Consider the following 10,406-nt stretch of genomic DNA (forward strand, 5'->3'; position numbering starts at 1 on the left):
TGTAGCTTCAGTGTTTGAAGAATCTCCACTAGATCTAAATACTCAGAGAACAAAGCAGGTGTGTGAAGATGTAGTGCTTGTTTCTTACAGAAAAAATACAGCACTTAATCCAGAAATCTGCTTCTCATTGTATCTAGTGCTTACTCCATATTTAAGTATCTAGTGGACCTTGACCAAAGGGAGATACAGATTGAGCAAAGAAGTATGTTAAGCATAAATTTTGGTGCCTTCTACCTGTAGGCCATGGTTGGTTTAATGAGAATCCTAACTCCAGTGTTTGGTTTGCACAGAAACAGCAAGCAAGGGAACAAGTAAAGGAGTCAGTGAGGATTTTAAAACACAATGGGAAGCGATGAGGCACAGTTCATAAGATTCTGGAGTTAGGCTAAAGGTACACAGACCTTTAAGGTACCGAAAGAAGTTCAGTCTTACTGTGTTGGACAAGAAAATCCACAGTGAAGTGATTGAAATTTTGCAGCCAAACCAAGTGATAATTCATAGTTATGTTTAGATAAGCTGGTGAGGGTTAATCATAAATGGGGAATTGACATGAACAAATAAAAAATGGCATTTGAGAGTCTATAAGAAACGCACTTATTCTAGGAAAGAATCAGAGGTTTTAACTCTTTTGTTCAATAGACAAGTAGTGTATGATGTTTTTATAAGCATTGTGTCTGACCTTCTCAGCTGTTAGAATTTCTTTGACAGTAACTTCTCCGGCTGTGATCAGAAAACCTTTTGTTCCATCTCTGGCAGCATTCGAGGCATGATACTCAACTGGGTGATATGGAATTCACACTGTCAACTCCAGTGACAAGAAAAGTGGCATCTAAGAAGCGTGCAAACACAGAGAATGTTGATGCAGAGTCAGCGTTAAGAAATGAGCTGCCCTTTGCATTTCCTGCTCCTGCTCTTTTCAAAGAGTCAGACAGAGAAGCAAGTAGAAGGCATACCCTTTCAGGCGCCTACTTCCAAAGGTATGTTGTATCTAACAAATGAAAACCTAGAACATGTGTAGCTTAGGAATTTTTTACTTTAAATATGAATGCAATCCTTGTAGGTCCTGATATTCTGAAAGATTTCTGTGTGGGGTTTATTTGGTCACAGCACATACAGCCACCAGCCTGTACATCTAACAGTGCACTGCAAGCAGTTTAACCATCTATCAGGGCACGGTACTCGTCTATTAATGATAGAAGTTCTCACAGTTTCACAAGGATCATGCCTTGAGATGCATTCAGATAATGAGACAAGTGCTGTGCTCCTAAATCTAGCGTGTGCTTCTACTTCCCATTGAGATCTAGTAGATAATTTCTTTAACATTCATGATGAGGGTTTTGTTTTTATTTTTTTCTGGTCTATTATTTTGAGTGAAAGAAAAGGGTATGCTTTTATTTAAGCGTGCTTTTGATTGCAACATGCTTCTATATTAAATGTAACCTACTGAATTCCTCATGATAGCATACCAGTACTTGTGTGTATCTGTTCTCCCTAACAGAGTAAGAAGAGACTCAGTGAACCTGGACAGTGTTACCCAGGGTTGTGAGAACAGCTAAATGATTGTTGAGAACTGGCCAACTCGTGAGCCTGAGACCTGGCATCCTCCATCCTAGGGTGGAACTTTACTGGAGCATGTGGATGCCACCAAAACAAAAGGACTGTGTACAATAGACTGAGAGTTTGCTGAGTTTCTTGGTTGACAGAAAGCACAACTAACTCAGCAGCAAGTGACATATTTGGGATAGGAGATGACAGCTGGACTTTGAACCTTAAGGACTGCCAAGAAAGAAGCCATCTGCTCAACCCCTGAGCTGCAAACTGCCAAGGAACTCCATACGTTGCCAGGAATGACAGGAGGGTGCCGACCATGGATACACAGCTACGGACTGATGGTAAACTTCAAACAGCTTGAAGTGAGTAAGGGATAGCCAGGGTGCACTGGTGCTCAATATTCAGGAAGCCTATAAATCTACAGTGGGCCAAAGAATACCAGTTTTAATATATCATGCAGTGTTTACTGTATTGGAGGCAAAAGGTGGACATTGGCTCTCACCCCAAAGATTCCCGAAATACCAGGCCATCCTGGTAGAGCAGGGTGATATAGAAATAATTGTAACTACTATTGCCAGCCCAGTATCTTTCCTTAGCGGAACTCCCCTGGTGGAGAACCAGGATGACATCACTGCTTTGAAACAACTGAAGCTGCACATTGCAGCCGGTCGGTCGGAGCTGAAGGACGAACCCTTAGAAGATGCAGAAGACGCCTGATTTACCAGCAGCTGCAGTTTTGTGAGACAAGGAGGCTGTAAGGCAGGACATGCAGTAACTGCTACTGAGCAGGGAATGGAAGCACAACCATCAGCCGTGGGGACTTCACCTCAGAAGGCTGAAATAACTGCCTTGACGAGAGCCTTAATGATATGGATGGATGCTAACTATGTGTTTGGGATGCCACATGCTCATAGTACCATCTGAAAAGAGCAAGTATTGCTCACACACAAGGAAAAGAGCGTGATGTAAATCTACCAAGGGTAGAGTTTGATTTTGAGTTGGATTTTCTGGGCTTTGAGACACGTCTTCCAGATGCACACTGTGTTATTTCTGATGTGTTGACTTGTTGAGGTCCAGCCTTAAATGAGGATTCAAGTAATACCATAGCAGGAATGGTTTAGATTGGAATTGGAATGCAGAAGGTTGGAGCCCGCAGGAGCAGGGAATCAATCATCTCCCTATGCTTGGCACTGGTGAGTCCTCACCTTGAGTTTTGTGTTCAGTTCTTGGCCCCTCACTGCAAGAAGGACACTGAAATCCTGAGATGTGTCCAAAGAAGAACACTGAAGGTATGAGGTATCTAGAGCACAAGTCTCTTTGCAAGCACTATCTTAGAGGCAGCCTTGATTTCTCCTGCCCCAAGCTTTGTGCCACAAGAGCTCTCCTGCTTCTCGCTGTGATGTGAGACCATATGGAAGGCTCTGCAGAGGTCCTTCCTTTTCTTGACTGTATTTTGTGTGGCTTTGGACTTGTTTTCGTCTTTCCCAAAGCCCTCTGCCCAATTCTGTGTCCTGCTCTGCAGCCTTGAATTCGATTCAGAGCAGGTTCCCGAGCTCAGTGTCTGAGACATTCACAGCGTGAGCTCCCTGTGCAAGATGTATTTCAGGGAGCTCCCGAGCCCTCTGCTGACTAAGCATCTCTATGCCAAATTCTCGGTAAGCTCAGGGCAGTGTCTTGGAAATGACACGTACCTGTTCCCTGGGCGTCCTGGCTAGTGGTTGCAGCATTGCCCCAGCTCTGAGGTCTTCTTTCTGTTAGCCCCATGAGGCATGTCTTTGCCACATCCTGCCTCTCACTTGATGGCACTTGTGGTGGTGCCAGGAGGTGCTTATTTAAGCTATTCACAATGGTTGTGAGAATTCCCTTTCCTTTGCTGTTCCCCTGCTATTGATAGTATGGGGTTAATAGCAAAGGGGACTTGGAGTCAAATGCCTGCTGCGAGGAGCTGCACTGCGCAATCAGGCTGTAAAGCCCCCCAGAGCTTGCACTGCTTGGCCTTGATGGCACAGGCTGTGTGTATAATCAGGAGGGGTGTTAACTCTTTGAAAGGGCTGATAATAGCAAGACAAGGGGAAATGGTTTTAATTTGAAAGACGGAAGATTTACGTTGGGTGGTAGGGGGAGATTCTTTACTAGGAGAGTGCTGAGGTCCTGGAACAGGCTGCCCAGGTACGTTGTGGATCCCCCATCTGTAGAGGTGTTCAAGGCCAGGTTAGATGTGGCCCTGGGCAGCCTAGTAAATGTGGAAGATAGGTGGCCCTGCCAGGCAGGGAGTGGAGCTTCATGATCCTTGAGGTCCCTTCCAACCCGGGTCATTCTGTGATTCTGTGTTCCCCAGATGCCTCTTGGAAGTCATCAAGTCTGCCTCAGTGCTGACCACCAGTGCACTGTCCCCATGGGACTTAATAAGACACTTGGTGTCTCTGGCTGGGATCTGCTCGGTGATAAACATGCACGTGAAGAACTTAGCGATAGAGTGGGCTCCAAACCTCTTAAGGTAAACTTCTTTTTCCATTTCAACACGATGCTTAGTTCTGCTCTCCCCCAACCCCAGGGGCACAATTTCTAGATGACAGTTTCTACTCACTTGTTTAGCTGGGACAGCTGTGTCCCTGATGATCCAGGATAATTTCGTCAGTGGCATCGCTGTTTGCCCACTGCGGAAGTCTCCAGAGCCCAACCTGACAGTTTTTGGCTACAGAAATTCAGACTTGGGGAAATGACCTTGGGGAAATGACTTGTAAGATCTGCCTTTTCTTCAGATCCCAGCAGAGCCAATCTTCCTGCGCCATTGAAGCTGCCTGCATGGAGCTGCAGACTCAGTCAGCTGTGGTGGAATTCCTCATCAGCCACACAGATGTCATCTTCTGCTCCGAATCCACACCAGTCGTGGGAGAGTGAGCAGGTGAGTGTCTTCCTCCATTAGCTTGATCTTGATCTGGCACCTTGATCCAATCCAGGTCTTCTCCAAGACCTTTGAAAATTCTATTACTGTCGAGGAGACAGCAGGCTTCTGGGCTTAGGTTAGAATATGGTGCCCCATTCCTGGATCCTTAGTGTGTCCAAACACAAGCCTTACTTGGAGAAAACCATCACTGCTGTTAAGATTTTTTGCCAGCAGGTGAAGCTTGATTGAAATGTGGCAGCAAAGCTTTCTGGAATCCCAGCCCCCTAGTTTTTCTAGGATTTTTGTTTGCCTGTTTTTGATACAGTGAGCTGCTCTTAATTGTGGCTGTGTCCTTTGCCACGAGCATACCACTGAGCACACGGTTATTTTGAGCTCCTCTTCTTCCAGTGGCTTGGATGAGCAATTCTGAGAGATATGCAGAACTGGGATGGCTGTGCTGTTGCTTCCTCCGCCGTCTCACCTGTGTTTTTCCCTTGCAGGGCACAGTTCTCTGCCTGGGCCCAAGTCTGTGTGGGTCTCTCCATCCACAAAGCTGCTCACTGTGCAGGAGGCACAGGCTGAGAGGAGAGGCCAGAGCAGCTCTCCTGTTGCAACACGGAGCAGCAAGATACAAGTGGAGGAAGGGCCTGCAGCTGTACTGAGGAACTTCAATGCAATCATTGATTTTCCATCTGAAAGATAAAGAAAGAGGAATTCCCTTTCCAGCCCCTACCATCATTGTTCGGATGATTTTTATTGGTTTATTTTTTGTCCATTATATCTTTGAGGATTCAACTAACACACAGTTGCCCTATGGCCTCAGTGGAGCCACACAAGGTGCCTTTCCTTCCTGGTTGGGCAGGCAGTCACAAGATGCAGAAAGCCATGCTGGCGTCTATCCTGTTCTGTGCTGGCTGTACATGGAAATCTTGGGGTTTTCCAGATTTCAGGGCCATGTGCCTGAAACCAATTGTGCTTCTCCTGTAAGCAGAGCTGTTGGTCAGACTTGCTGGCACTAGAAATTAAAGGTGGCAGTGAGCTGAGGCCGAGGAGGTGTTAACGTAAGAGTCAGGGATGCTTTTGAGCTTCCCTTATAACTGTACGGTTCCTCAGAAAGCAGTTACGCCTGCCAGCTCCTTTCCTGTCCGGCTGTGGAGCCTTTGCTCACATGCTCCGAATCTTGCTTGAAATCATTGAGAGGAATGTAGCCAGCAGGACTTGAGGGCTGAGCTGTAGGAATGGAAGCATCCTCTGCTGTTTGAAACAGAGGGTGTTTCTAGGCTGTGTTTCAGCAGAAAGCAGGCAGTGGCGGGAACAGGCAACTATTGGCAAGGGCTCGGTGCAGCTCTTCCCTCACCCTGCACCACGACTGACAGCATGCTCTGTTTTCTCTCCAGACTGAGTTCTCCCAGTAAGAGGGCAGAGTCACCAGCTGGCAGTTGGCGTTCCTGCTTCTGCCTGGGCAAACCATCCCCTGTGGCCAAACACCAACTGCAGAGCAGTGCCAGGGAGCCCTCTGAAGTAGAAGTCTTGGTCCTGGCAGGTAAGGGTGCAAATCCAGCTTTCAAAACACTGCTTGTCAGCAACACAGGTAGAATTCATGCTTTCAGTGGGCTTGTACCTCCTTCTGGCATTCAAGCCTGTGCCTGACATCTTTGGTTGACTCCTGTCTTTCCCAGATGAGGCTCACAAGCTGCTTGAAACCTGCTTGACAGGCAGCACCAAGCCTTTGCCTCCTTGGACAGTGAAAGTTTACACTAACTGCTGTGTATCTACTCTTTCCAGGTGAATCGATCCCTTGCCAATACAGGAACCCACCAGCAAGTTGCAATGATGCACGTTGTGCTTCCATCAATGGAGTGCAGTTAGGATGCATGAGTCACTGCAGTTCCAAGGACAGCCTTCCACGTGACAGCAATGATGGAGAGAAGGATGTTTGACCTATTCAGTTTTGGGCCCCTCCCTGCAAGAAAACCTTGCGGTTCTGGAACATCTTCAGCTGCAAAGGTAGTGAGGGGTCTGGAGCACAAACCTTACGAGGAGAAGCTGAGGGAACTAGGATTGTTCAGCTTGGAAAAGAGCAGGCTCAGGGGAGACCTTATAACTCTCTATAACGTCCTGAAGGGAGGTTGTAGTGAGCTGGGGTTTGGCCTCTTCTCTCGTGTGATCAGTTATAGATCTAGAGGGAATGGTTTTAAGCTGTGCCAGGAAAGATTCAGGCTGGACATTAGGAAATATTACTTCCCCTAAAGGGTATTCAGGCATTGGATAGCACTGCCCAGGGAGGTGGTGGAGTCACCGACCATGGGAGTGCTCAAGAAACATTTGGATGTTGTGTTGAGAGGTATGATTTATCTGGGAAGTATTGGTAATGGTTGGACCAGATGATTTTGTAGGTCTTCTCCAACCTTGATAATTCTGTGATTCTGAGCTGAGAAACTTTTCTTGCTCAAGTCCAGCTTCCAAGCTTAACCACCTACAATGAAGTTGATGTCGTTTTTCTGGTAGCCCTCAAGACAGTGTCCGCATTTACCCAAAATCAGGAGGTAACCAGCTGCAGTGAAGTGAGCAATTTCAGTGCCTATTTCTGATGGTGGCAATGAGTTCAGAGGTCACACTTAATTGACGGTGCCTGTTTCCATTCTGACAAAGGATGTAGTTGCAGCTGACTTCCCGAGGCTGCCATACGTGGTGGTGATGCAGCCTTGGGCTTCTGCGTTTGCATGACTCCCACCTTTCCTTTCTGTGTCTTGCAGGTCAGCTGGTGCTGGAAGCGGCCGGTATCTGAGTAGGAATGAAGGTGAGTGCAGGAGCAGCTGCTGAGGGGAGGAAGGAAGTCCATGCTAATGAGCTCTGAAGCATCTGCAGGTCCAGTACGAAAGGAGGCAGCAGTGATGCAGGGGGCTCCCCAGCAGGAAGCTGTCTGATCCAAATGCTTGCTGAGAGTTTGGAAGCCCAAGCCCTTATGGTCTCTGTAAGGGTGGCTAGTAAAAAGATGTTAACCAAGATGGTGGTAAATAGTCAAAGATTATTAGCAAAGGAAAACTGACCAATGTTGATGCCTTGACCAGAAAGCTGAGGCAGTCTCAACTGGGGAGCAGTCTCCAAGAGATTCTGCCTTAGTGGTGGTCAGCCTTTAAATGAGGTGAGGTCTCAGAAGAGGTGCAGTCGAGGTCCACCCCTTCTGGGAGCACAGCTAGATTACTCTCACCTGTGCTCCCGCAGCTGGCCCAACACTTGCCTCAGCTGATTAATCAGAGGTTCAAGCTGTGATTTCCCATACAGTCTCTAAGCTGAAGGCAGCATCTCCTTGATCTGATGGTGGTGTGCCTGAGTGAGGGAGTGATCCAAGCTGGATGCAAAAGAGTCATCTTAATTTCTCTGCTATTTTACTTCAGATGACACCTATTGGGTGTTGGTTTCTTAAAATTTGGATCTAGGAGGTGGCCTCTCCCTTTGCTTCTGGTGAAAGCACAGTAGTGCAGCAGGAGTAGAAGACAAAGAGGTTTTCTTGGTGACAGCAACACCAATTATTTGATTCAAATGTAGAACTGTGATGAAGATGGTGAAGAACAGATCCGCCTCAGAGACATGCTTGATCACATAAGGAATGAGCATGTGATCCAAGACAGTCAGCGTGGCTTTAGCAGGGGAAGGCCATGCCTAACCAATCTGGTGGTCTTCTATGATGGAGTGACGGCATTTGTGGACAAAAGGAAGGTAACAGATGTCATTGACCTGGACTTGAGCAAGATCTTTGACATGGCCCTCCACCACATCCTTATCTCTAAACTGGAGGGATGTGGATTTGACAGGTGGACCACCTGGTGGATAAGGGATTGGTTGAAAGGCCACAGACAGAGGGTGGTGATTCATGGTTCTGTGTCCAGGTGGAGGCCAATAACAAGTGGTGTCATCCAGGAGTCTGTCTTGGGACCAGTGCTTTTTTACATGGTTATCAGTGACACCAATGATGCAATGGAGTGCACCCTCTGCTGTTTGCTGAGTGGTGGGGCTGATGCAGTGGAAGGAAGGGATGCCATTCAGAGGGAGCTCAACCGAGAGGTTGGCCTAGGTGAATCTAATGAGGTTGAACACAGCAAAGTGCAAGGTTTTGCACTTGGGCTGGAGGAATCCCAGGCATCTGTACAGCCTGGGAGGAGCAGTCCTTAAGAGAAGCCCCGCAGAGAAGGACCTGGGGGTCCTGGTGGATGAAAAACAGAACGTGAGCCATCAGCGTGCTCTTGCAGCTCAGAGAGCAAATGGTCCCCTGGGCTCCATCAGAAGAGGGGATGGCCAGCAGGGACAGGGAGGTGATTGATCTTCATGATCCTTGAGGTCCCTTCCAGCCCGGGCCATTCTATGATTCTGTGATTACACTCGCTGTCAGAAATAACGGCAGCTGTACAGAAGCTTGTTTTTTCTTTCTTTTTCTGGCTTTGAAGGAGAAGGGGTGGAGCAAGGGGAGACCCACTGGTCATTTGTCACCTCATGAACAGGATGGATTCTGCATTGACTGTGAAAAACCTGGGCTAGTAGCATGGGCATGTTTCAGGCTGGACTCTTCTTTTGCTGCTTGGTTTCCTTTTGGCTACAGGGAGACAGCTGTCTAAAGGTGTGTTTTCAAACCCACTCTCCAAAACCGTGTTTCATTGTTGCAGGTGGTTCAGTGAGCTCTTGCAGTGCAGATGCTGTAGTTTGCTGTAGAATCTGAATGGTTTCTGTTCCTAGGGGAGGACTGGGAGGAGGTAGTGAGAAGAGAATTCAATGCCTAAGGGGAGGGGAGATCGGGGATTGGTGGGAGAGGGAGCCAATAGGAGGGAGAGAGGACTAGGGCGCAGGGTGATGGTAACACCCCTTTGTGATGTCATAATGCCCCTTTGTGACGTCATAATGCTTCTTTGTGATGTCATAATGCCCTTTGTGATGTCATAATGCTCCTTTCTGACATCACGATGCCCCTTTCTGACGTCACGATGCCCCTTTGTGATGTCATAATGCCCTTTGTGACGTCATAATGCTTATTTGTGATGTCATAATGCCCCTTTTTTACATTATAGTGCCCCTTTGTGACATCATAATGCTTATTTGTGACGTCATAATGCCCATTTGTGACATCATATCACCCCTTTGTGATGTCATACTGCCCCATATGAAGTCCAGGCAGAGTCAAAACTTATGGACCTGCACGAGGATCACTTTCAAGACAGTGGCTCTGTTGCTTCAAGCTTATTTGCTTCGTCCTGCCGCCACTCTATTACCAAGTATCAACAACCTCTTGCATGATTCAACTTGCAAACGTTTGACACTAACCCTTGTGTTTCTGTGCCTTCCTAGATAATTCAAGCCTTTGTCAACCCCAAAGATCCAAACCAAGTAGTGATGTGCAGTGTGTTTCCATCAATGGAGAGTTCTTATTAAGCACAAATCGCTGCAATTCGGATGACAGCCTTCCACATGGTAACAGTGATGGACACAAGGGGCTCATCCACGTTCATGCTCTCATAGCTCCTGGCTCTGCTGAAGCTCCTGACCTGAGCCTGCCAGACACCACAGTCACCTGCCTGGATTGTGACCCAGCGCCTTTGCAGTGCTGCCCATCCCAAGCACAGCCCGAGTGCCCCAACAGCAGCACCACCATGCAGGAGCAGGGCAGCATCAGTGAGGTGAAGCTGAGCATCTTAGATGGGGACTTAGAGTCAGGCTGCCAGTCCCAGGCACCAGGCAGCAGCACCAGCTCTGAGCCACTCTCATCTTGACAAGAGGAGTCCCATCTTCACCCTTGACCTCTCAAGCCCTCCTGTCTTTTATTGAATAAAGTCACTCTCATGCTCAATCATCGCCTTGGCTGCATTCCGAGTCTTCATTCACAGGGATTGGGATGAATGCAACAAACAGCAAGGCAGCTCAGCTTGCAATGCTATGGCTGTGGGGTTCGTGCAGGCAGAGCTCTGGGTTCCCATTTTGC

At 47.7% G+C, this 10,406-nt stretch overlaps 1 long non-coding RNA gene across 1 annotated transcript; it reads left to right on the plus strand.

Annotated features, from left to right (window-relative positions):
- Positions 1-1,592: 1,592 nt before the first annotated feature.
- On the plus strand, positions 1,593-7,666 carry LOC146755140 (uncharacterized). The gene is made up of 4 exons (XR_014938471.1): positions 1,593-2,744; positions 3,890-4,048; positions 4,314-4,456; positions 4,939-7,666. It is a non-coding gene; the product is annotated as an uncharacterized LOC146755140 (long non-coding RNA).
- The last annotated feature ends 2,740 nt before the right edge of the window (positions 7,667-10,406 follow it).

Source organism: Coturnix japonica, chromosome 36 (genome assembly GCF_054131305.1).
Source record: "Coturnix japonica strain WE chromosome 36, WE-NBRP24, whole genome shotgun sequence".
In the NCBI taxonomy this organism is placed as follows: Eukaryota; Metazoa; Chordata; class Aves; order Galliformes; family Phasianidae; genus Coturnix; species Coturnix japonica.